General features: G+C 51.8%; 1 protein-coding gene across 12 annotated transcripts in view; it reads right to left on the bottom strand.

Moving 5' to 3' along the window:
* EPB41L1 (erythrocyte membrane protein band 4.1 like 1) overlaps nt 1-22,125 on the bottom strand; it is a 76,894-nt gene extending 54,769 nt beyond the window's left edge. For 8 of the 12 annotated variants that reach the window (XM_072349805.1, XM_072349814.1, XM_072349816.1 and 5 more), the window contains exons 1-2: nt 21,221-21,323; nt 11,856-11,905 (exon numbers count right to left, since the gene is read on the bottom strand). The gene's annotated coding sequence lies outside the window, so the exon portion shown is untranslated. Of the gene's footprint in view, nt 1-3,303; nt 3,443-11,855; nt 11,906-20,877; nt 20,965-21,178; nt 21,324-22,005 lie in introns of those variants that run through there. The other 4 variants (XM_072349807.1, XM_072349806.1, XM_072349808.1 and 1 more) reach the window with 4 other exon arrangements.
* Nucleotides 22,126-23,114: the final 989 nt, after the last annotated feature.

Here is a 23,114-nt window from a genome sequence, read left to right as displayed (position 1 = left end):
TCATGCAGTGAGATTAGAATTCATTGACACGTATTGAAACTGTATTTGGTATTTGGGCAGTTATGTATTATATTATGTCAGCTGTTGTGAAGAGCCAGGATAACTGCTTACTTGTCATGTGTTAGCAGTGCAGACATTTGACCCTGGAACACAAAGCTGTGCTTTCCCAACACATCTTACAGACAGAAAAGCGCCTCCCCTACACAAACCACACCACGCCTCCAATGGCATTGCCTTCTGGAGACAGGCAGCAGCCTCCCATAACAACCAAAGCCCAGTTCCAGTGCCAATAAAACAGTCCATATGTATTTCACCAAGCTATCCTCAGAAAGCCTGGGTCAGCTCCCTCATGATGTGAAATCAGTGGCATCACACCATGCAGGACATGGGTCAAACTTGAATAATAAAGTTAGGGCAAAAAAAGTGAAGTCACTAAATTCACAAGGAGAGAACAGGAATACACAACACACCAGCCTCAAGTTCATGGCACGATGGCAGCTTGGCCACGTTCCACAGCCTCTCTTCTGCCACCTGGCAGACTCTGCTTTGCTTTAAAAGATAACAAAAACAACACACAGTCCTTCTGGCATCAGAAAACTCAGGAAAGAATGCTGTGACCTGCATCATGTTCCCTGTGCTTCAGGAAAGCTCAGCAGCTCGCCTGTCCAGCAGTATGTCCACCACCAGGCCGGTGGGACCACATTGCTCTGTGCCCAAGCCTGTCTGCATGAAAAAGCATCATTTTCTCCTTCCTGCTGTCCAGCTCCCACCCCCACACAGCAGCAAACAGATGTTTTTCAAGACATAAGTCATTTTAAAATCAGGTTCCAGCCACCAGCTTCCCATCCTTTCGAGTGACACCTCCCAGATGAATATGTAAGTTTGGGAATAAACTGCTGTAACCCTTCTGGGTGGACAGGTTGGGAAGTCGAGAAATACCTTTCACACAGCCCCATCAGCATGTAAATGAAGTTCTCTCAGGTGGTGGTTCAGGAGAGAGCAGGATTCAGCTCTGCCAAACCGCCACACGTTTCTCCAGATTAAGGAGCTACTTGAGACATCTAACAGCAAACTGAAAAACTGGGCACAGATTGCAACTTGTGATGCCTCTGCCACATCCCATGTTGCGGTTTGCTTCCCTCCCTCTCATAAGGCCACCTAACTTAGCCCAGGATAGGGCTGGCTTCCACCCCAGCACTCAGACCTACAGTTTGGGACAGGACAAGTGCCCAGCCCACGTACAGCCCACTGCTAGACAAGCATCCCTGCAGTTGGTGAATTCCTTACTTCCATGTTTCTCTTGCATCCCATGAGGCTTCTGGTAGTGGTGACAAGCAGTGCTTGCCCCATGGCCAGTCAGCCCATGCTGACTGTTGGCATGGGATGCCATCCCTACGGCCACAGCACACCACATGTCATCACTAACAACCTGAATGTCACAGCACTGTGTACTGTGCAGATCACCAACAGCCTGCTTCGTATCCATAGCATGACTTGGTCTTCCCCTGCACCCACAGACCCCACTGTCCCCTCCAATCTCCATTCTCCTGACCCTTTGCAGCACCTTTTGCAGCTTGGCCAGCACAGCAGCAGTGATGTCACAGGCACACAGCTGCTGCCACCACAGCAGGGGCTGATGCTATTTCAGAGCTCTCCGATTTCCCTGTTTCCCTCAGGCATCGGCTCCCCTCCCCCTGACGCCAGCAGCTCGTTAGCAAAAGTCGAAATGCCTCACTGTCATCAGCCTGCTGAAAAACCCCACTTGCTGCAAGGCAAGGCACTGCAAGGCAAAGCACTACGCAGCAGCTTTCCTCCCTCTGCCATTACACCCCGTGGAGCCATCCCAGCTCGGTCCCTGGGTGTCAGAGCCCCTCGGCAGGATGCTGGTGCTGACAGCTGTCCTGCTGACTTCTCTGGCCAGTGAGTCAGTGCCCACAAACAGGAGCCTGGGGGAAGGGCTGTGCCACTCCAACATCGGAGCAGCCTGTGGCTGGTTTTCCGCAGCAGGGCAGCTCACGGCATGCATTAGCTCTCCAGCACCCATTCCCCTCCCACATGCAGACGGCCACACTGCTGCATCGGCACAAAGGTTTCCAGAGGGGTCCCGAGACAACTGTGGCCTTCAACGCCCCACTGCCACACACTGGCTAGTTCAGCCAATCTTCAGTGCTCTGAATGCACCGCTTTCAGGAGCCCCCATCAGAAAGCAGGTGGGATTCTGCACGCACCTTGCAGTGCTCCACACCTGGCTCTGAGGACCGATTGAGGCACTGACCACCTGCACTATGGAGCCAAGGGCTTTCTGTTCTGCACCTTTATGGGGACCCTGCAGCTCACTTCACACCTGGACTGGAGCACAACTCCCTACAGCTTGGCTGCTCAGCAGCACAGCACAGATATACCTGGTGCAGCAGAGTCCTGCACACACCATTCACGCACCACCAGCAGACCCTGTATGTGATCCCTGTCTACTGGCTGCCTACATCCTGTCCTCTGCTCCAGGAGAGTGCGGAGGGAATGGAAGTTTAGTAAGGCTTCTTGCAAAACACAATATTACACAGTTTGCCTCCTCTGACACATCAGGCAGCTCTGCGGAGCCAGGAATGTGCCTCTTCCAGGCAAGCAAGTACCTTCCACAACACACATCTGCACTGTCAGCAGAGTTCAGAGGAGACTCTAGGAGCAGGGATAAGAGGGCATTATGACATGGTGGTGCACCCAGGACATTCAACACTGTCAGCAAAGGTCCAGCAAGATGTACCAGCTGTGGGCAGGGATCTCACAAGTGCTAGGGAAAAGGGCAAAGAAAAAAGCAGGTTGCTTAACATTCAGCATGCAAAATCCTTCAATGCCATGTTGCAGGTTGAAGCATCTGGATGCTCTGAAATAAAAAGTTTAAGCCACCACCCAGAGTAACTTCCCTTTCCTCCAGCCCTGGGGCAACCACAGGCACAGCTTCTTGCTGCATTTCAGGATCTCATTTAATCTAAATGTTGTTTCTAAGAAAGGATTCCCCAAGTGTCCTACAAACATCTGGGCTTAGGAATAAACTGTAAGGAAAAGAGACTCACAGCAGTAACTTACCCAGACAAGCTTGCAATTGTCTCAGGGAGACAGCCTGCATTACTGGCATACAACAAGGCAGTTGCTGATGCCTACACAGGTTATCTGAACTGCTGTAGCGCCCAGCCTTTCCTCTGCACACCCTTTCTCAACACAGCCACCACCTAAAGAGGACCAAGAGCACTCATGTTTCATCTCCTCAACCCATCACTGTATCAGAAGGAAGACATGCTCACCCACCTCCCCCCAGTGTCTCGCAGTCAGTTCCCATCCTGAATAAAGGGCTGTGCATGAGCTGCTGGTGCTGAGGCCCTGCAGCTCTCAAATCTTCTCCTTGTTTAGGTGCAAACTATCAGAATCACTGAGGTGGAAGCTCCAAACAAAAAAGCCATCACAGCTTCAAAACAACTTCCCATCTCCACAGCCAGGGTGTCAACAATCTCAGTCCGAGAAACCCCATATCCTTTGGTAGTAATGCCTGGCCAGCTACACTTGGGTACCCAGCTCCCCGTGCAGAGCAGGGCAGCCAGCAGCACCTCCCAGTGTGTGCTGGATAGGATGTATTCAGGGCAGAAGCAGCCTGCAACAGCTGCAGAACCTGCAAAGCTCCACCTCTGGAGGTTGCCTAGCAACCAGCATCCCACAGGAGCCATCCTGCAGCAGCCACCTGCCTGCACACCCTGGCTCTGCTGCAGCAGCTTCAGCAGCAGGGGTGGGACTGGAAAACCCTGCATAACCTTCACCCAGCGTCTGCTGCCACCTCTCCCTGATGCTTGACCACATCCCCCACATCATGCCCCCCAGCCTTGTGTTGTACCCAAGGTCTAGAGGAAAAGGAGCAATGCTTTTAGACAAGCTTGACCTCCCATTTTACCTCCCACTCCAAGTCTAATTGCTGCCTTCACAAGCTGATTAATGCTGGATTCAGAAAGGGAAAAACAAATCTCTCTGCTCCATCTCAAGAAGCCAGCCTGGCTAGCTGGGAACCAGCACTTCCAATGGCGCAATCTGTGCTCCCAAGGACACCAATCATCTGAGCCCCCCATGTGCTCTTGTCCAGCATCACCCTTCACAGCTTGGCTCCTCTCTCTCAGGTCCCAGAGCTACAAACACTGGGGAAACAGCCAGGCATAGCAAATCCTAACAACTTGCTCTCCTTCTACTGCATACCAGCTCACAGCTGTACCAACAAAGTAGGATTCACAACCTGCCAGGTTGCCTCCATCCTTCACCATACCATGCCCTCATTTGCTGTTCAACAGATCACCTCTGCCCTTACCCCCAGTCTCAGTCAAGTTTTAATCAGCAACAAGCCCTGGAAGTGCAGCACTTCTCCTCTGTTACTTGCTGACCCACAGGGACAGAGACCTGCAGGCAGAAGAGGGGAGTGCTCTGCTCACTGTTGGGCAAATTTCTCTAAACGTCACAAAATTACTTTGCAGGAAAGAAAGTAATGTAAGTTCAAAGGAAGAAAAGCAGCAATTCTCTAAGTGAAATGATAATCAGGACTTGGAGCACGAGGAAAGAACTGCTCTTGGAAACAGCTTTTTGACAGTACCTGCAATTCATGCTGTGTTCAGCCTGTTTCTGAGTGAGGACAGATTAGCAGCTGGCTAGAAAGAGGAGCAGGAAATTGCTCTATTAACCATGGAAAATAAAGACAGGAAAATAGGCTTCCTGGGTTTCCTTAAGCTGTCCCCAACACAAGTATCTGCAGCAGAGGTGTAGCCTCTCAGGAACACATACTGCTCATCAGAGCCAGAGAGAAAACAAGCTTTTCCTTGACTTGGCACATGGAAACATGATTAATCTTCAGCTCTATGAGGAATCAATGTATCTGCAAATGCTTTGACCTAAAATTATTCTAAAAGAAATGAGAGGTTTAAGAGCTCTGGTTTACCCTGCAGTGACAGCTGACTTGATGAGCTCAGGCTATCAACACAGCATGAGACAAAAGGCCCTTTTGTTAAAGGAGCCCAAGTCACAATGGGTGGGCAAGTCTCCAGTCTGCCCTCCTGAAGGACCTTCCCTTCTGCCACGGAGGGCAGGCATGCTGCTGCCAGCCACAGCCCCTCACCAATGGAACATTTTCACCACAGCGATTAAGAATATATCCAGTTCATGAGTTATTCTACTTTTTAGCATGTGGGAAGGAGATGCTGTGTGAAACTTGGATTATTACTAATATAGTTTTCTCAATAAATAAATAATTACTTCCTTGAATGCAGGTTTCAGAAAAAGCCCACAGGCTTGGCCTGAGGCACCAGGAGGGCCACGGCATACAAGAGCAATGCTGCTCTACTGAGCTCCATGCCACACACCTTCACGCATCCAGCAGCTTACACACTACAGGCTGCTTCAGCTAGAGACTGAGCTGCTGACACCTCCCCAAGCACTGATTTAATCTTGTCCTGGGACTGCAAACAAAGCCACTGCTGAGGATGGTTCTGTGATTCATCCTGCTTGTTTTGTATTATTCCCAAAATACAAAGCCTTACATTTATTTATTTATTTTTCCCTATTCAGCTGAAAGACAAAGTTCAACTTACCCTACACCCAGGCAGGCTTCCCACACAGCAGTCACTGCTGGGTGAGTGCCCCTCTGCTGCCCTGCCCAGCTGCACCTGCAGAGTCCGGGTAGGACACCAAGTTCACAGCTTCACTTAACCCTTTTAATTGCTAGCACCTCTTTTCTACCTTCTACACACAGTCAGATGCCAACTCTTCCTAAGAAGCATTGACACCATTAAGTGAGGTTACTGCAAATGCTCTCTCCAGTGCAGGGGAGTTGCAGAGGGAAAGCCTGCACAGGAGAAAGTGAGCACCCAGCTTCTGGAGTAAGGAGCAGAGGCCCCCTAGGTGGAAGGGGTATCAGTCACAAGATCAAGTGTAAAGTCCTGGAGGGACACACCAAGACCCTTGGTGCCCATTGCAGAATACAGCAGCCTTGCTGCCCCCCCCCCCAGCACCCAGCCAGGTTTCAGCCTGAGGGAATCTATCACCCCAGCAGGGCCCTTAGGAATGAGACAGACAACTTCTGGTAAGCAAATACTGCTTGTTTTCTGTTGCTCTCCGCCAAGCCCTTCCATTTTTACTTCTTGGACAATCTTTAGCCGTTGTTTTTCTTCACGGTTTAATCTCTCTCTAGCTCTCAGAGGATGTATACTTAGTGACTACAGATGCTCTTCTTGCTTTGATGTGCCTTGAATTCTCCCCCAAGGCAGGTGTCAGGCATTCAGGGAACTTGGACAATGACAACAAAATGAAGGGCTGGAGAGGTTAAAATAAGGAAAAAAAGAAAAGGTGGAGGCAGGGGGGAACCGAATTAAGCCTCTCCCCACCACACCCAAGGACAGAGACTCATCAAGGGCAGAGCTCTCAGTGAAAGGAACACCAGTGCTTCCTGCTGTCACACAGCAATGGAAGGAAAGTCGTAGCGCACAGTGAGGGCAGGCAGGGCACAAAACCATGCACCCGGAGCTGGAGGTTGTTGCAGGCAGATATGAGCTCGGGCAGCAAGACCCGGCTGCCTATGCCTGGGGTTGCAGCTGAGCTCACCCTGCTGCAGGGAAGTACCATGTAGTGAGACATTAATGATTTACCACTGAAGCAATTAACAAAGAGATTAAAGTTTACACAGTGCAGAAAGAACCTGAGTCAAGAAATGTGGAAAACTTATTCTCCTGATCTGGTAAATAGAGAATTATTTTCAAAATAGCACATAGGTCTCATGGCTTAGCTAACGCTGGTTGGGTCTAGATGCAAGCTGTGCAGAACTAAGGTGAGCTCTTGTCTGCCCCCAGCGTCCAGGACAGCCCAATCACAGAACACACTTTTTGCAGTCCAGGCAAAAAGTGCTGCCAAGAGCAGCAGCACTCTGACACAGCAGCAGGACCGTGAGGGTGTTGTGCTGAACAGCGTGGACTGAGGCTGGTGGGGTTCTTGTCCTTCAGCTCAGCTGGGCACTGCTGCAACAAAGACAAAAGGAGTAAAGGCAACAACAGCTCCCTCGGGGACCTGCACTGCCCCAAGCTGCAGACAAGCAGCCTCAGCTAGGTCCAGCCCCGCCCCTTCCATCCCATGCAGCCCAGCCTCTCTGGCAGGAGGCATCCATGGCCTACAGACACCCATCAGCCCTTGACAGAGCAGGCCCAACCTGCTGGGGAGTCACCCTGCAGGGGTTTCTGTCAGCAGCACCCCAGGACCCTCTGTGGGAAGATGTGGGTGCACACACCACCCGAAGTGCCCTCTGTGACAACTCTTGGAGCAGCACCTGGGCTGTCACCAGCACAGCACCACAGGCTGCAATGGCCCCTGCTCACCACACACACAGTGCTACAGTGCCAGCACCACCTCCATCTCCCCAGCGGCTGAACCCTCTGTTTCCATGGCAACTCCAGTCACGGCCCCCTGGCACTCACAGCTGAGCCACCCTGTGCTGGAAGCAGCAGCATGCACCTGTAACAGGATGCCAGCAGCCCTCTCCCTTGCCCTCTTAATCCCAAAGGCAGTGTTTAATCATGACCTCGTGGTGAGGAACCAGCACTGTCCCACTACCCGCCCACGGGGCCTGCTGCATTTCCTGGGCACTGAGCTGGAAGAAGCAGGACCTGCAAGCTGCTAGATGGACGCATTTCCACAGCCAGGAGAACGGCACCACACTGAACAGCCCTTGGCCACCACATGCATGTGGGAGCAGGACAAGTGCCCTTGTGTGACACTGCTGGGGAAGAGACCCGATGTTCCTTTCCATCCCACATGCTTGGCCACCTCTCTGGTTCTGAAGGCTTCTCACCACAACACAACCTCCCTCTGGTGCACTGTCAGCTTCCCCACCACCAAACCATGCATCCTGCCACTACTGTAGGTGGCAAAGGGCACAAACTGAGCACCAGGGCGCCATATGTCTCAATGGAGAGCTGGCTTTTTCCAGGCCCACCAAGGATCCTCCTGGCAGGCTGAGAAAAGCCCAAAAAGCCCTTGGCTACTACAAAAGGAGCATCTCCCACATTGGCAGAGGGGAGGCAGTGGGATGCAGGTAAGCCCCAGCATCCCCAGCATGCAGCAAGCCTGCAGCTGAGCCCATCAGACTCATATAGGCACAGCAGCCCCAAGCAGCTCTTTCACAGCCCACTTGCCTGACTTCAAGCAGCTTCAGCAACCTGATTTTCTAGTAGCGTCCACTCCTGCGAGCAAGTCCTGCAGATCCAAACATCACAGTACATCTGCTGGGATATTGTCTACAGTGTTTTATCTCTGAGTCCTTATAGACACACTGCTGAAACTGCAGCCACGGGTGACAAGTCCTCCTCTAGAGGGATTTAGGAATGGAAAGCTCTTTTTTTCAATGCAGTGCTGGTGGGATCACCAGTTCAGTAGGGCAGAAGCCCAACCTAGCCCTTCACGCTCATGGCCAAAGGCAGTGATGAAGGTGCTACATAGCTCAGGAGCTGAGAGCTCTCAGTCACCTTAAGACCTGCCAGGTCTTCAGGGGCAAGCACAAGACCATCAGAGCAGCAAAGCTGCATCTTCAAAGGAAAGCCACAGCTCCTGACACTCTAACAGGCCTCACTGAATTTATACCCAAAGGTGGGGAAAGCTTATAGGCCCAGCACACATCTTAGAGAAGCTTTCAACAGCTGAGCTGAGACAGAGAGAAGATCAGCAGTGGGCATTCACCCCAGATACAAGGCAACAGGGGGGAAGCTGGACTCCTAACTAAGATGATATAGAAAATGTTAGAAGTATCAGTCAAAGCAAGCAGAGTGCTTGGCCAGCAGCCATCATTTCCCAAGATGAGTCTGAGGTAGCTGGCAAGCATTCTCACCAGCCTTCAGGGCATGCATTGCCACATACCACAAAACAATTTGCTCAGACAACACCAAAGCAGCCGGGATGACACAGAGTAATCTTCATTGACCACGGCACGTATCCCAGGGAGGATGGACACCAAATCTAGAATAAAATGCACCAGCAGGCCTGAGCCAGGATGGTGGATCAGGCACAGCGCTGCCCCAGCACCACTACCCAGCAGTGAAGGCTCCCACAGCCTGCACCCCAGGCCACCACAGGGGACATGGCAGGCACAGCCCTGGCCAGCATCCCATCACTGCATGAGGTAAAGACTAGGGAAGAAAGAGAAGCTTCATCTTCCTGTCTACTCTGGAAAGCAGACCAAGAGCAAATCACAGGCAAAAGGTGGTAAACACAACATCCAGAGCCAGTTCTTGCAGGAAGGAGCTAATCTGTCCTGGGGCACTGAGAAGGGTCCTCAACAGCTGCTCTGTGCTCATCTGTGATTGGCTTCCACTAGAAACTGCCTGCAATCAGAATTACGAGGCTAAATCATCCCTGTGTACATCAAGACAGTGTAGAGGGCTCTGTTTTGAGGCTGTCTGGAAGCACCATGTGGGTGACAGGGCACTGGCACAGGCTGCCCAGGGAGGTGGTAGAGCCTCTTCCTCTGACACCTTCAGAAGCTATCTGGACATGGTGCTGGGCACCCTGCTCTGGGTGGTCTGCTGGAGCAGAGTGGGATTAGGTGGACCCAAAGGTCTCTTCCAACCATAACCATTCTGTGACTCTGTGATCAGCATCTCCAAAAGAGCCCTTCTTTATCCACTGCTTGAGACACAGACAAAAGTGCTATTTTCTCCATTTATATCCTGTGCATCACTTCCTAGGAAGAAGGCCATTCCCTTACAGCAAGCACCCAAGAAAGCTGTTCCTCTTCACTCTGCCTGACAAAATCCATCAGTAAGTCCTTTGTGATATTCAAGAGTTAGGATCAGCTGCAAAGGAGCTGCAGAAATGTACAGAAATTAGAAGCTTATTCCTAGGATGATAATGATGCCGAGTCAGGAGTATCACCAACCCTCCCAGAAGCACAGGGATGCCTTCCCCAACACAGGAACACCAGCAGGTTGAGCTACACCTGCTCCAACATGGTTTCATATGCCCAGACTTGTCAGGAAGATGGGACCTGTGGGCTCCATGCTACTGCCCCAGTGCATGGCTCAGCAAAAATCTCCCCAGAGCTGCTACAAGAGTGCAGCAGCAGATCAGTTCTGCTTTAACATGCATTTTCTCCAAGCTGCTGGTGGATCTATGCCTTGAAGAGCCAACCAGGACATCTGTTGACAAAGCACAATTGAAAAAGGGAAGCAAGAAACACAGTATACCAAGACCTGGGCCACCAATCTCCTGCTGCACTTGGGACACCAAGGTTACTAGCAAAGGCATCAGTGGTGCCATGAGTCACCACAGTGCTCTCTTGCAGTTCCTGGTGTAGCATCCAGTACAGAGAAGCAGCAGAGGGGTTTTTCTCCTGCTTCCCATCCAGTCCACCTTACCTGGCACCCCCAGGTCTGGAGCAGCTAGTTAGTTTATACAAGCAGTTCCTTCCAGTAAAGCTATGAGACCGTCCCAGTGTTGGAATACCAGTTTTATAACGAGAGGGGTAGAAACGCAGTCCCAGCTTGAGTGCTTGTTTGCATGTGACTCTGTATCATCACGTGCCTCAGCCTCCTTCAGGAATGGGGTGGGTGCCAGGTTCATAGACCACTGCTGACAGGGGAGCTTCTGCATGATGCCTGTCTGGGAGATTTGCTCCTGCACTGCAGAGGTGAGTCTCTGCTGTATGATAGGGCTGCTGGGGGTCACCTGCAGAGCCATTCCCTCCTTGCTGTGATAATATTATCCCTCTCTTCCTCAGGAGAAGAGTGTTTCTTTCCCATCCTGAGTAGTTTGTGTCTGCTCTGCACAGCACCCTCTGCTTTGGCTCTGTATTTAAGGCTGTCCCTGAGAAATTCCAGGGAGCCACACAGACATCCCTTCTCACTGAACTTCTACCCCTCTAGTTCCAAAACCAATGTTTCCAACTGCTAAATAGCTCTTTAGCACAGAGAAACCCTGTTCTTGCTTTCCCTTTAGACACGCACCCCAGAACTTGAGTAGATCTGGACCTTCAAAGAATTTCTGCAGGATAGTCTCTTAGCTCATAAAAAATAACAAACAGCTCTGTTCAGAGCCAAGGACATCTCCAGCCCCAAGAAACACACCTGCAGCTCTCAGCAAGGATGTGGATCACCTGCCCGCATCCTGAGCGTTTTCTGCTTCAAGTGGTCAGGAGCCAAACTCAAGGGGCTTGCAGCCCTCTTGGAGAAGGCCTGAGCCATGAGGCCTCCACTCTTTCAGGTGTCCCAAATAATTCTGTGACTCAGATCTATCTTCTGTCCTCTCTTGTCTTCCACTCCAAGCTGGCTCACTGGGACAGACTTCATGGCAGCCATGCCCTGTCCCTCCTGAAGGCCTGGGACCTATGTTTGGACCACAAATCCCCGTTTCACAAAACTCAGTGGCACATTTTATGGTTTGCAAACACACCACCTTCTCCAGAAGACTGGGCAGAAAAAAAGCACATAGAAACTTAGTGTGCGATTCCCCCAAAACAGCTTTGTCAGCAAGCAAAGAGTCAGACAGCTGGTAGGAACCCTTCTGTTGGCAAAGGGGCTGTTGCCTAGTGCCTAAAATAGGAAAAAACCCAACACATTAGGAAAACCATAAGAATCCCAGTTACAACAGCTCTGCACTTCAGCAGTAGCAGACCAGATTTCCAGTTATCACAATGGGGTTTTTAACGACGAACCAGCTACCATACAAGCCTTCTTCATATTGCAGCATGACCTCTGATCTTCCGCCGTCAGCTACTGCAACCCATTATATGCTACAAAACTTACTCAGCCTTACATGGGATCTAGAAAGGAGAATAAAGGCTTTCAGGATAAACTCACGCTGCTTCCAGGGGCTGATCTCAGCACTCCGTTCAGGCACAATTCAGAATCTGCAAAGAAGAAATAGGATTTGGTTAAAAATAACATAGTAATCTTCCCAGGAATGATGACAAGCACACGGATGGGCAGCAGCTAGGTGTTTCATCGCAAGATGGTGCCCAAACTGCTTAAGCACTGCATTTAGACTCCATACAAATCTACTTGCTGGAGATTTTCTGCTACAGATTACTTTATACAAGCTTTATTCTCAAAGAGACTGATGTGAAAACAGTACCTCCAAAAGCAGCAGGTCTGCTCACTGCATGTGTTCAGAGCCAGCTCTGCCAATTTTGAGCAAAAAAAAAAAAGCAAATATTTACTACAGGCAGTACTGCAGAACCTCTGAGAAGTGAAACAGATAGACTTTTGGCTTGCACAGCCAATTGCTACCCAAGTTCTCATTTCAGGGCCATCTGTGCCACATTATTGTCTTCTGCCCCTCTGTGTCATCTGCATGGCCCCTCTGATAATGATAGCCCTCACTTGGGGCACAAAGGGCAACATCTGGTCTGCAGGACCTTTATCCCAGGCAGTGACACACACGACATGAGGAGCCAGCCTGGCTCACCCATCCATGGAGCAGCAGGTTTGGCACACACATAGTAAAACGAGCAGTTTTAAAAGGAAATGATCTCAGAACTGGATCCTGTAACAGAATTTCCAGAACCACTTTTTAGATGGCAGCTACAGGTAATGAAGGAGAAAAATAAATAAATAATCAAATAAAGAAGACCTTCATGTGCCCAGGGAAGAACTGCAGTTCAATGAGTACTACAATTACATGAAAGAGGAAGCAAAGTCCTATAGCTCAACAGGGATACCTCCGGCTTTTTTTACAATGTTTAACTTATACATATACATTCAACACACACAGGCAATCCTCTCACAAGGATAAATGCAAAGCAGGCAGGATAACCTGCTTATGCAAAACTCAACCACTCCATAAACATAAACAAAACCAATCAAAACTAAAAATCCTTTGAACATTCAATGTCAAAGACCCACAGCTCACTTAATTCACATTTCACAGGGATGCAGTAAAACCCTTGCACTTCCCACAAGCAAACATCAGCTGCGCATAGCCCTACACAGCTTGCTCTTCATGGAGATGCCAAGAACAGGCTTTGGCTCCGCAGGAGTGACACAGATCCACAGCAACTTTCTCAAAAGCTTGCTCGGAGCACAAAAGCCGTTCTGCTTCCATTTGAATGGAGTCCCCAAGCAGCACAGCAACAAGAGGTGACGTGCAGCAATGACAGCATCTCTACTCACACTGTCAGTCTGCAGCAACTAGGCCAGAAACTGCAGTTGGCTCAGGCCCATGCCCTCACCAACAAGGACAGGACCTTCTGGCACCCATGAGCCCCAGTGCAGTAAACTAGGAGCATCACACCTCCAGGGAAACAACAATGCCTTTAGGTTGGGAAAAAATCATGCCCCAAGATGATCTGCACAAGAACTACAGGGAAGAGAAAGATGGGAGTTCCAGTCCACCTGTAATGCTGTGTCCCTTCCCCAGCTCTCTGCCACTGTCCTCAGAAGGGAAAGCACAGGCTCCTGTGGTTGAGGGCTCTTGTGCTGATGTTGTCACACTGGCCATGCTCCATACGCCCTGCCCACTGGGAAAGGGCTGCTGCAGCCCTGCATGGCCTGGTTTTCTCACTGGGCTGTCTCCCTGCACTGAGAGCAAAGCTGGGACGCAGCACAGAGCCTGTGGCTAAATCAGCTGCCCTCCTCGCCCTCCATAACTGCATGGCAATCACAGCCTGGCCACATGCTGCATTGTGCTCACCATGAAGTCATAAGGTCAGCTCATGCTGGCCATGCCCCAACATCAGCAGCTGGCCCAGGGCAGCACCACCCTGACCACAGGCCCCACACTTCTCACTCCCATATCTGCAGGCCAGGGGATGCCACCTGAGTGCCAAGGCTACTGCCACGGGTGTCATTACACATACACACCTCAGCCCCACACCAGACTTCTACACCCGCCTCCTCAGGCAGACGCTGACTAGTCCAGCAGGCCAGATGGAGAAGCTGAGCGGCAGTGCTGTCCCATCTTCTGACAGCAGCTGGGCACAGCAGACTGGGCTGAGCAGGCTTGAAGTCCACAGCTCATGCTCCCTGCCCGAGCAGGCTACACAAACACATGGGGATCTGTGGGGCTTCCTCCCAGTAACTCCCCCCATAGGGATGAGCCCCCATGGCCCTGCTCCTCCTCTGCTGAGCCCAAAGATTTTTTGGGTCCCCACACTGCTCCCAACCTCATGCACTCAGCTCTCTCCAACCCAGTTCAAGAGATCAGAGGCAGGCAGACACACAAAAGCAGCCTGATATTGTCCAGCCTGAGGAATGAGCATCCATCAGCAGTCTGTGATGCAGGGCTCGCCAGGGCTGCACCGCATCCCTACAGAAGGGAGGATGGAGGAGGTGGTCACTGAGCGCAAGGCAGTGACGCTCAGCATTCCCCCACTACCTGCCTGCGTTGAACCACCAGTACATACTGCCAAACAAAGCCACCATGCTCTGGAGCAGACACAGACCAGCCTTCCTTTCTGTCTGCTGCTGCATGAAGCAGCTTTCACTAAAGCTGGCTGCATTTCAGCAGGGAGACACTTTGGAACTGGAGCTACTGCATCAATTAACATCATATTAATGACGTGCTCTGAGAACACAGGCATCTGGGAGCAAGACCCTCCCCCATCCCTGCTAGCTTCCAGCTTCTTGTAACACTCCTGCTAGCAAAAATGCATGCTAGATTGCACTTCAAGCTTTTGCCATGCAGCTCTCCTCAGCACAATGCTGCCGTGTGCACCATCTCAGCTGCAGACAAGCGCTTGAGGCTGAAAACATTCCACAATGACCCACATCGTCACAACCCCATAGCAATTATCCAGTCTGACCCTGACAGGGTAAGCACAAGTACTGGCTGTCAAAGCAGGCGCTGGGACATCAACCACAAACAGGAGGCTGGATCAGTCAGGCAAACACTACAGCCCTTGCAAGGGGCAGATCTGAGCCAGCAATGCTGGCAGGCGCACCTACTCACAGGGGTTAGGAGGAAGCCGTATGTCAAGCCCAGCTTGCTCTAATCTAGGCCAATGCATTGCAAGAAATCCAATCCAACAAAGGTCAAGAAAGGGGACAAGGATTCATGCTGTCCCTTTTGCTTGTCCAGGAACATAAACAGGGCAAAGCAGTAAAGCAGCCCCAGGGCAGCTAACTGAAGAATGAAGACCTGAGTAGAGCTCCAGCCGTGTACAGCTACACCCCAGTCTGGGTGTGCATCAGCTCTGGTGCACCAAGAGGGAACGGCCCAGCCAGTGCTCAGCAGATGACTGCACCACAACACCACGGCCATCTCTGGCCTCGCATGTTATCCTGCCCGTGGCATGCTAGGCTGCGCCTGGCAGGGAGTGAGGCTGAGCTTCAGAGCTCTTGCACCAATGTAGAAGGGCCAGGGAGAGTTATAGCTACAGTGGAAGCTGCCATCAAAACACAGAAGGGGCAGCTGCATTTTCTCCACCTTTACATTCTTTATTTACTTCTGGCTGTCATCCTAAAGCCAGCTGTGGTTCTTACAGACATATGATGCACTAGCATACATGGCCAACCCACTATATTTTTTTGTTTTGTTGCCTTCTTTTATATTTAAATATAAATACATATATATATATATATACATAAAGTTTTGTTACTTATATACATTAACTATAGCATATATTTTATATGTGGCCCAAGACAACTTCCCTTCACTTTGTGTGGCCCAGGCAAGCCAAAGGGCTGAGCACCCATGCTAGACCAAGGTAACCAACAAAGATATCCTCATCTGTTGGGTCCCTGAAGAAAAGTCCCAGTGAATCTGCAGAGGTAACAGCCCCTGATTCACATAGGCACGCATACACCCAGAGACAGATTAGACATCAAAGGGTATTTCGGTTGCTCTACCATTACTCTGCAGAAACATCACACATGAGGACTTGCAATAAATCTCTCCTAAAAGGCAGCACTACTGCAAATTCAGGTTGGAAGCTTCCTACCCCAAAGCTAACCCATTAACATTGGGTTTGTATTCCTGATAAAATTTCCATGGTTCCATAGCAAGTAACAGACCTAGCGGTCTGACCACCCATCATCAGGCTTTTGCACAGCATCATTAACCCACTTTGAGAATTTTGACACTCCTCTCTGGTCTCTGGCAAAGAGGAGACCCAATATTTCATCAGGTACCATACATACATACATACATACTAATGCTCAGCAGGAGCTCCTGCCAGCGGAGACACAGCCAAATCAATAGTCCATCTAATAAGATTTAATCGCTTCTCTGAAACACAGGGGTACTGCATCCCTGCTAGGGAGAAACACTTGCAGGACTTCGCCCAGGGCTGCAACCTTTCATGTTTGCCCACATGGACGGTAGTTCTGAAGTGATCCGGGCTGAGTATGGGAGTGGTGAGACAGGCCAACCCCCCCCAGCAGCAGCAGCCTGCCAGAGCATGCACCTATTGCTGCCTCGGGGATCACCACTGCAAGCACAATGACAAGCACAATGAGCTGATTACAAAGGGAAAATGTCATGTAAAAAACACAATCAGATTCCAGTCTCTTCTTCCCATAACAAAATGTCTCATGAAATGGCTCGCTCTTTTCTGCCATAAAAATGTGTTTCCCTTCAGAACCCTGATATGAATGGAAAAAGAAAAAGAAAAAAAAAAAAAAAAAGCAAAGCTAAAAATATCTTCTGAAAGATACCATGACAGCAACAGATTCACAGGAAAATGAGGTGGGAAGAGGGCTAGGAACGTGATAAAATCCTGTTTAATTTCTCCCCAGCCACCTAAAAATCCACGGAAGGCAGAACTGATACTTTTTCCTTTGTGCAAAAGAAGACTCCACCCTGTGTTTTCCTCTCCATCTGATACACGGTGAAGGATACCAGCACACATTTCTGCTCAGTCACCAGTCAGCAAGTGGGGCGCAGGCAGTGAGATAGCTGGAACGGGAGAGGAAGGAGTCAGGTGGGTGGAACCTGGCAGAAATGCCATACTTTAAATCCCCATTCACTATCTGCTCACACATGGGATGCATTTTACACTAGCAAAGCATCTAGTGCCAGATTTGACTGTGCCTCTGATAGCCTGGATGGAAAGGAGTGTCTGTCTTTTGGACCAGACTGGTAAACTGGCAAGATGAAGCTCAACACGATTACCACTGGGTCCAATTTCAGCTGGTGGGCAGAGGCCTGGCTTCTGAAATGAGAACAGATCCGATACTAAAGTGGTACCACATTTCATCTCCACAAAGAGGCCAAAGTGCCCAAATGAAACTGCTGACCTGCTGGAAACTGCAGATCTGTGGCTTCAGCCCAATTTGTCTCGTGGTTTGAGCACAATGGGGTCAACTCAACTTCAGCTTCTCTGTGATCACATCAGACCCATCAGCTACTGCATGGGGCAGATCCAGCCTGAGACACCAGCTGAGCCCACGTGACAGCACAGTGCCCTTTGGAGGACAAAACACAGACCATCAGTAAAAGATGGAAGGGAACAGCTCTTCCAAACTATTGTTTTCTGAGTTTTAAGGCTCTGCCTGTTACCCCCATCCTCTCAGACAGCAAATCTGGGAGGTGTGCATGCGTATATAGATGTACATGCATACACTATGTGCAAGACATTAACTACTTCTCAGCTTCAATTCAAAGCATCTTCTGCTGTGTACTGGGACAAGAGGACAAAATTACCAGAGAGGGCTCTAAGATGACACTCCCTTTTCATACAGTCCCACGTTCCCCTGTCTGGTTCAAGGAGAGCAAACCTTGGCTTCTGCCCCGGTTGTATAACAGCTCGGCCCAGCAGCTCTTGGCACAACCATTCACCTCCTTGGCAAAAAGAAGGGGAGGGTGGAGCGACTGTCATCCAAGATGGGGGACACTCACAGGGCCTGGGTCAGGCCCTGCAGTAGATACAACTGCCCAAATCTTCTGTTTCTTTGATGCTCAGAGAGCTGGAGGACCTCTTCTACAAAGACAGGCTGAGGAAACTGGCCTTGTTCAGTCTGGAGAAGAGAGGGCTGTGGGGAAAACTTATGATGCCATTCAGTATTTAAATGAAGGTTCTGGACAGGAGGGAAAGTGACCTTTTACACAGGCAGATGGTGACAGGACAAGGGGGAACAGCTTTAAACTGAAAGAGGGGAGATCTAGGCCGTATGTGAGGAGGAAGTTCTCCACCCAGAGGCGGTGCGGCCCCAGCACTGCTGCTCAGAGCTGTGGGTTCCCCATCCCTGCAGATGCCCAAGTCCACGGCTGGGCCCTGGGCAGCCCAAGCTTGGGGGCAGCCCGCCCATGGCAGGGGTGGGGCTGGAGGGGCCTTCCATCCCAACAATGCTGGGATTCTGTGTATTAGTGCTCACTGAGGTCTTAGACAAACCACCCGCTTCCACCCAAGGACTGAGAGTAAAGATGGATCCGAAGACACAAGGAAATGCTGCAACACATGCTCACCAAAGACAACCCCTTCCCAACGTTGTTCCACCTCCTGTAATCCAGACAAAATGATGCGTGAGAGAAAGCGTTCACTTGGCAGGCTACGTCACTGTGAGTTACTATCACCTAAATTAGCAGAGCCAAATGGCCCAAAGAGATGAATTCACAGTACCAGAGCAGTGTCTCAAGGCCTATCAGTCTCCACCAATGCCACCACTTCAGCCAGACTCAAAGGAGAGCACAAGCCGGCAGCAGGCCTGAGTCCAAGCTCAAACCCCAGCACGGCTGCAGCGCAGGCCAGCCCCTTCACCTCACACTGCCAAACCTCACGGGTCTTCCAGCACAATCACCACAGCTGTGACAAATCCAAACCTGCTGACTCAGTGCCATCTGACTTCTCTAATGAGAACAAGCCACACAGCCATCGCTGTCACAGCCCCAACACAAGCACATTTTATGTGTCGTATGAGAGTCACGTATCTGTAATTGCACAAGTCTTTCCGTGCAGGAGCTTCCAACCACCAGCCTTGGGAATCTCCACCGTTTTGTGTTTCTTTTTTTGCATATACTCTCAAAACAGAGCTTCAGAATAGACTCAGGCCTCCAAAGTGACAGGCACCGCATGAAAGTCTACGATATAGCTAAACACAGGCCTTCCAGACACCCACACTGATCTGCCACCAAGCCTAAGCCCATACTCAACCCATCTCCTCACACACACTGCACCATCAGAATCCCAGCTGTCGCTCAGGCAGTGTATCACTGTGCCCAAAGCAGAGGGGAAACATAATTTCCTAGCTGAACAAAATTAAGGCATGCAAAGCCTGTGAGAATGGACAGGAAACCCAGAGCAATCCTGAACACAGCCAAGGCCACCTCCTGCACTTTAACCAACTTTCTCCACTGACTTCCATCATTTAGGAATCATGATTATCTACAGGAAACTTTATTATTTATTCTTTTTATGAAGAAAATTAGCCAGGAACCTGGCTGGTCTGTCCATCTATGAAAACCTCCTCTAGTTATGCATAACTATTCTGCAGCACTAGAGCAAGGAGCAGACATTTTAGTCACTTACAGGACTGCTAGAAGCAGAAAGAAGAAAAGGTTACTGTGTAAATCAAGGTGATCTCATTGCTCAGAGCCAAAAAGAGAAATCAGCTGCCTTGGGGAGGAAAACTGATTCTGAACATTTTCTCCACTCCATATTACAGCGATACCATAGCCTTCTTCATCCAACCTAGACCCCCTCCTGGCTGTCCATCACACGTGGGTTCCTCACAAGGCTGTTGTCACAACCAGGGCTCTGTTACATGCAGCAGTGTCTGCTTTAATGGCCCCACTACCATCTGAAGTTGCTGTTAAGGCAATAAACACGGCACAATGGTTGCAAGGAGATGCTCACTGCTCCCAGCAGTGGCTGCAAGCAGAGGAGGCAGCTCACATCCCCTGGGGAAATATACATGCTGATTATTCAACAGTCAGTTTGGGGATTGTTCACACATAAGGGATTAGTTGGGAAAAAGAGTGATTCTGGACCTTCCATGCACCACAATAACCAGGGTCTGGCACAGCTCACAGAACACACCCTGTGAACCTGGGGCCCTCACTGACAACAGGGTTCTCAGCATCCAGAGCAGCTTGCAGACGGACTCCACGCTGCCAAACCAAAAGCCAAAAAGCACAGTTAAAGAGTAATTGTCTACTTGTCAGGATCACCACTCAAACCTAGCCTCCTTAAGCTCCAAACCTGCTTGAAGGCAACACGGGCATGCAGACTGCTGAAGGCCATGAGTGCAGATCCCCAGCCATGGCAGCCAAAGGACACCCACAAACGCGCAATGGGCAGTGGAGGAAGCAGAGAGCTACAAGGCATCTCCGAGGGCACAACGCGCTTCCCACATCTCCAGTTCTTTGGATGCAAGAGCCCCTTTGGACAAGCCCAATGTGAGAAGACCACGGGGAGGGGGGGGGGAAGGGGGAGGCAACTGGGAGCAGGCTGGTCGCTAGGTGTGCTGAGAAAGCCACACCTCTCAGGGCATGTCAGCAAGGAGAGGGCTCATCAGGAGTCATCTCACACCGCCTGCAGCCCAATAACAGAGCTCTTCCACCACCCGCTCCTGGAGCGCTGCAAATACACCAGCGCATGTACCGACCATTGTTTGTCCGCAGAAGGGTCCCCACCGCAACGCATGGCTGGGCACGGAGCGGAACAATACTACTGCAGATGCAGCAGCAGAAAGTGTTTCATGCGGAAAGTGCTGATAGAGGGGACCCGCGTAGCCCTAATACGATCACCCGGGTAACCGGTCTGTGGAGAAAACGCTGAGCTCGAGGATACCTCCAGAGCCCACCTCCTGCCATATGACGATACTCCAAAAATAACCACAGAAATATGCGAGGACCCGGTCCAAGTTGTTCCTGGCACTCTGCACGTTCTCCTTCTAATGTAAATCGTCTCCCTGCAATCGCAGCCCCGCGGTTAAACGCAGTTACCGCAAGCCGCAGCGCCGGGCGGGCCGCGGGGCCGGCGGATCCCAGGGCTGCGCTGGTCCGGCTGCACGGTCGGCTGCCGCTTCACCGCGCCCCGCTCGCTCGGCTGTGGCTGGCAACGCCGCGCTCCCCAGAAACGGCAGCGGTGAGAAGCGGTGAGAAGCGCTGCTCGCCGCTCCCGCCGCACCGAGCAAGGCAGACCGGGCGGGGAGAGCCGCAGTCGCTTCTCTGCGGCCCGGCGAGGCGGCCCTGCCCTGCCCCGCCCCACGCCGCCCCGCCCGCCGCTGTCCGCCGCCGCACGCACCTAGGGCCGCCGAGCTCCGGCCGTGCCCCGCGGGGCGCTCACCTGGGCCCGCTCCGCCACCGACCTCATCCGGGGTGCGGCCCCGCGCCGCAGCGACCGCCGCCAGCCGCCAGCCCGCCGTGCGGCGGGAGCGCAGCGCGGGGCGGGCCGCGGCGCTGCGGAGGGAGCGGCTCCGCGCCGCCGCGCTCCCGCCCCCGCCCCGCCCGCTGGGAGCCGCCCCCGGCCGGGACGCTCGGCTCCGCGCTGCGGAAGCCCCGCACCACGCAGCACACCGGCCGCGCGGGGCTCGGCTCGGCCCGGCCCTGCCCGCCGCCTCGAGCAGAACTGCCGCTGGGTCCGGGGGGGGAGGAGCCGCGCTCCCGAGCGAGCTCCGGCGTCTCCTGCTGGCGCTGCGCTGCCTGAACCCCGCCCGGTGCGGCTCAGCCCGCGCGGCTGCGGCACCCCGCTCTCCCGCGTCCCTTCGGGTCCTCCGGAGCCCGCCGGGGCTGCGGCCCGGAGCTGCGCGTTCCCGCTCGGCGGAGAAGCTCGGCCTCCCTCGGACAGGAAGTCTGGGACGAGCGCTGCGGCTCCCAGGGGCGTGACCGCTGCCGGAGCTCGCTGCGGGGCCTGGCACGGCCCAGCCTCCTGCTCCTACGGCGGGCAGCGCTCGTACGGAGCGCGGTGCGGCTGCGGGTCAGCCCGGTGTCCGCCCGAGCCCCGCACTTGGGGTGTCCGCCGAGCAGCGCCCTCCGGGAGGTGCGGCCCCGCAAAGCCGGGTAAACAGCAAGAACCCCTCGGGGGTAAACCGGCGCACCAGAGCCAGGCGTGAGGCGGTAGCATTCACTTACAAACGGAAGGCATGTCCTCCGGTTGTGCAGATTCCCTTTACGGAGGTTCTGCCGTTGGCCCTCTGTCGCCGTGCCTTCGGGTGCCGCTGAGCGGGTGCCACACCTTGCTGCTGCAGTGCAGGATCTCTGGGGAGCGGTCACAGGAAAAAGATCACACCGTTGTGTTGCTAAAAAAGACGTGGTCTGGGCGCAGTCTTGAGGACAGCTGCTGCCTGTTTGCACCTGTCAGGTCACCCAGTGAAACAGTACTGAAGGTGTGGAAAATCCAGTCCGTATGGAGACTTGGCCATACTGCCCTTTGCCCCTGAAATGAGGAAAAGAGCTTAGTTTGCAAAATATTGACCATCATCATATGATGGCCCTCTTCTGTTTGTTTAATAACAAAGAAGCTTTTTTGCATCCTTATCAGATCCTTGCTCCGTGATGGCAGCAATGGAGATACCTGCTCTGGTGTCCCACAGATAACAGATGGGACAGAGGGAAGGGACAGTAAATCAAAACAAGAAAATATGGGAATTCAGAGTGACCAGCACTTCTTCAGTTATTGACATAAATAAACACCTCCAGAAGTTAGCTTTTTCATCAGGAAGAGCTGTTACAGCAAGCAGCTGTTACACAGCCAGGTGGGACTGCACGTTGGCTGCCGGAGAGCTTCATTGCCCAGTGTCTCCTATGTGACATGATGTGGAGGAAGAAGACTGGGCAGCAGCAGCATGGGAAAGCCATCAGGCACTCAGGTCGTGCTTTTGCCACCAAAGGGAAGTCTGGTGGCCACATTCTCATGGTCTGGCAGAGTCAGCTTGGAACAACAGTGACAGTGCAAAGAAATGAGGGCTGGTACAAATTGAAAGGGCTTGCAGTCATGTAAGGGTTCAGACAGATCTGGTCACCAAGCCTCCTTGAGAGCCTCTGTGGTTTTTTGTATTGTTTATTTATTGGTTGGTTCTTATTCCAGCAAGTTTTCTTAGTACAGATAATAGCTGCAGGGCGTCCTGCCTGCCTGCATTGAACAGAAAGCAAGGAGGGTTATCAGGTGTGTCAGTCGTTCCCCTTGAGGGTACTTCTATGCTCTTTGTTGCGACGTTGTTTTTAATGACTCCTATTTTATT

This window comes from Excalfactoria chinensis, chromosome 15 (assembly GCF_039878825.1).
Source record: "Excalfactoria chinensis isolate bCotChi1 chromosome 15, bCotChi1.hap2, whole genome shotgun sequence".
NCBI lineage: Eukaryota > Metazoa > Chordata > Aves > Galliformes > Phasianidae > Excalfactoria > Excalfactoria chinensis.
This window is presented reverse-complemented; position numbering and strand designations above follow the sequence as displayed.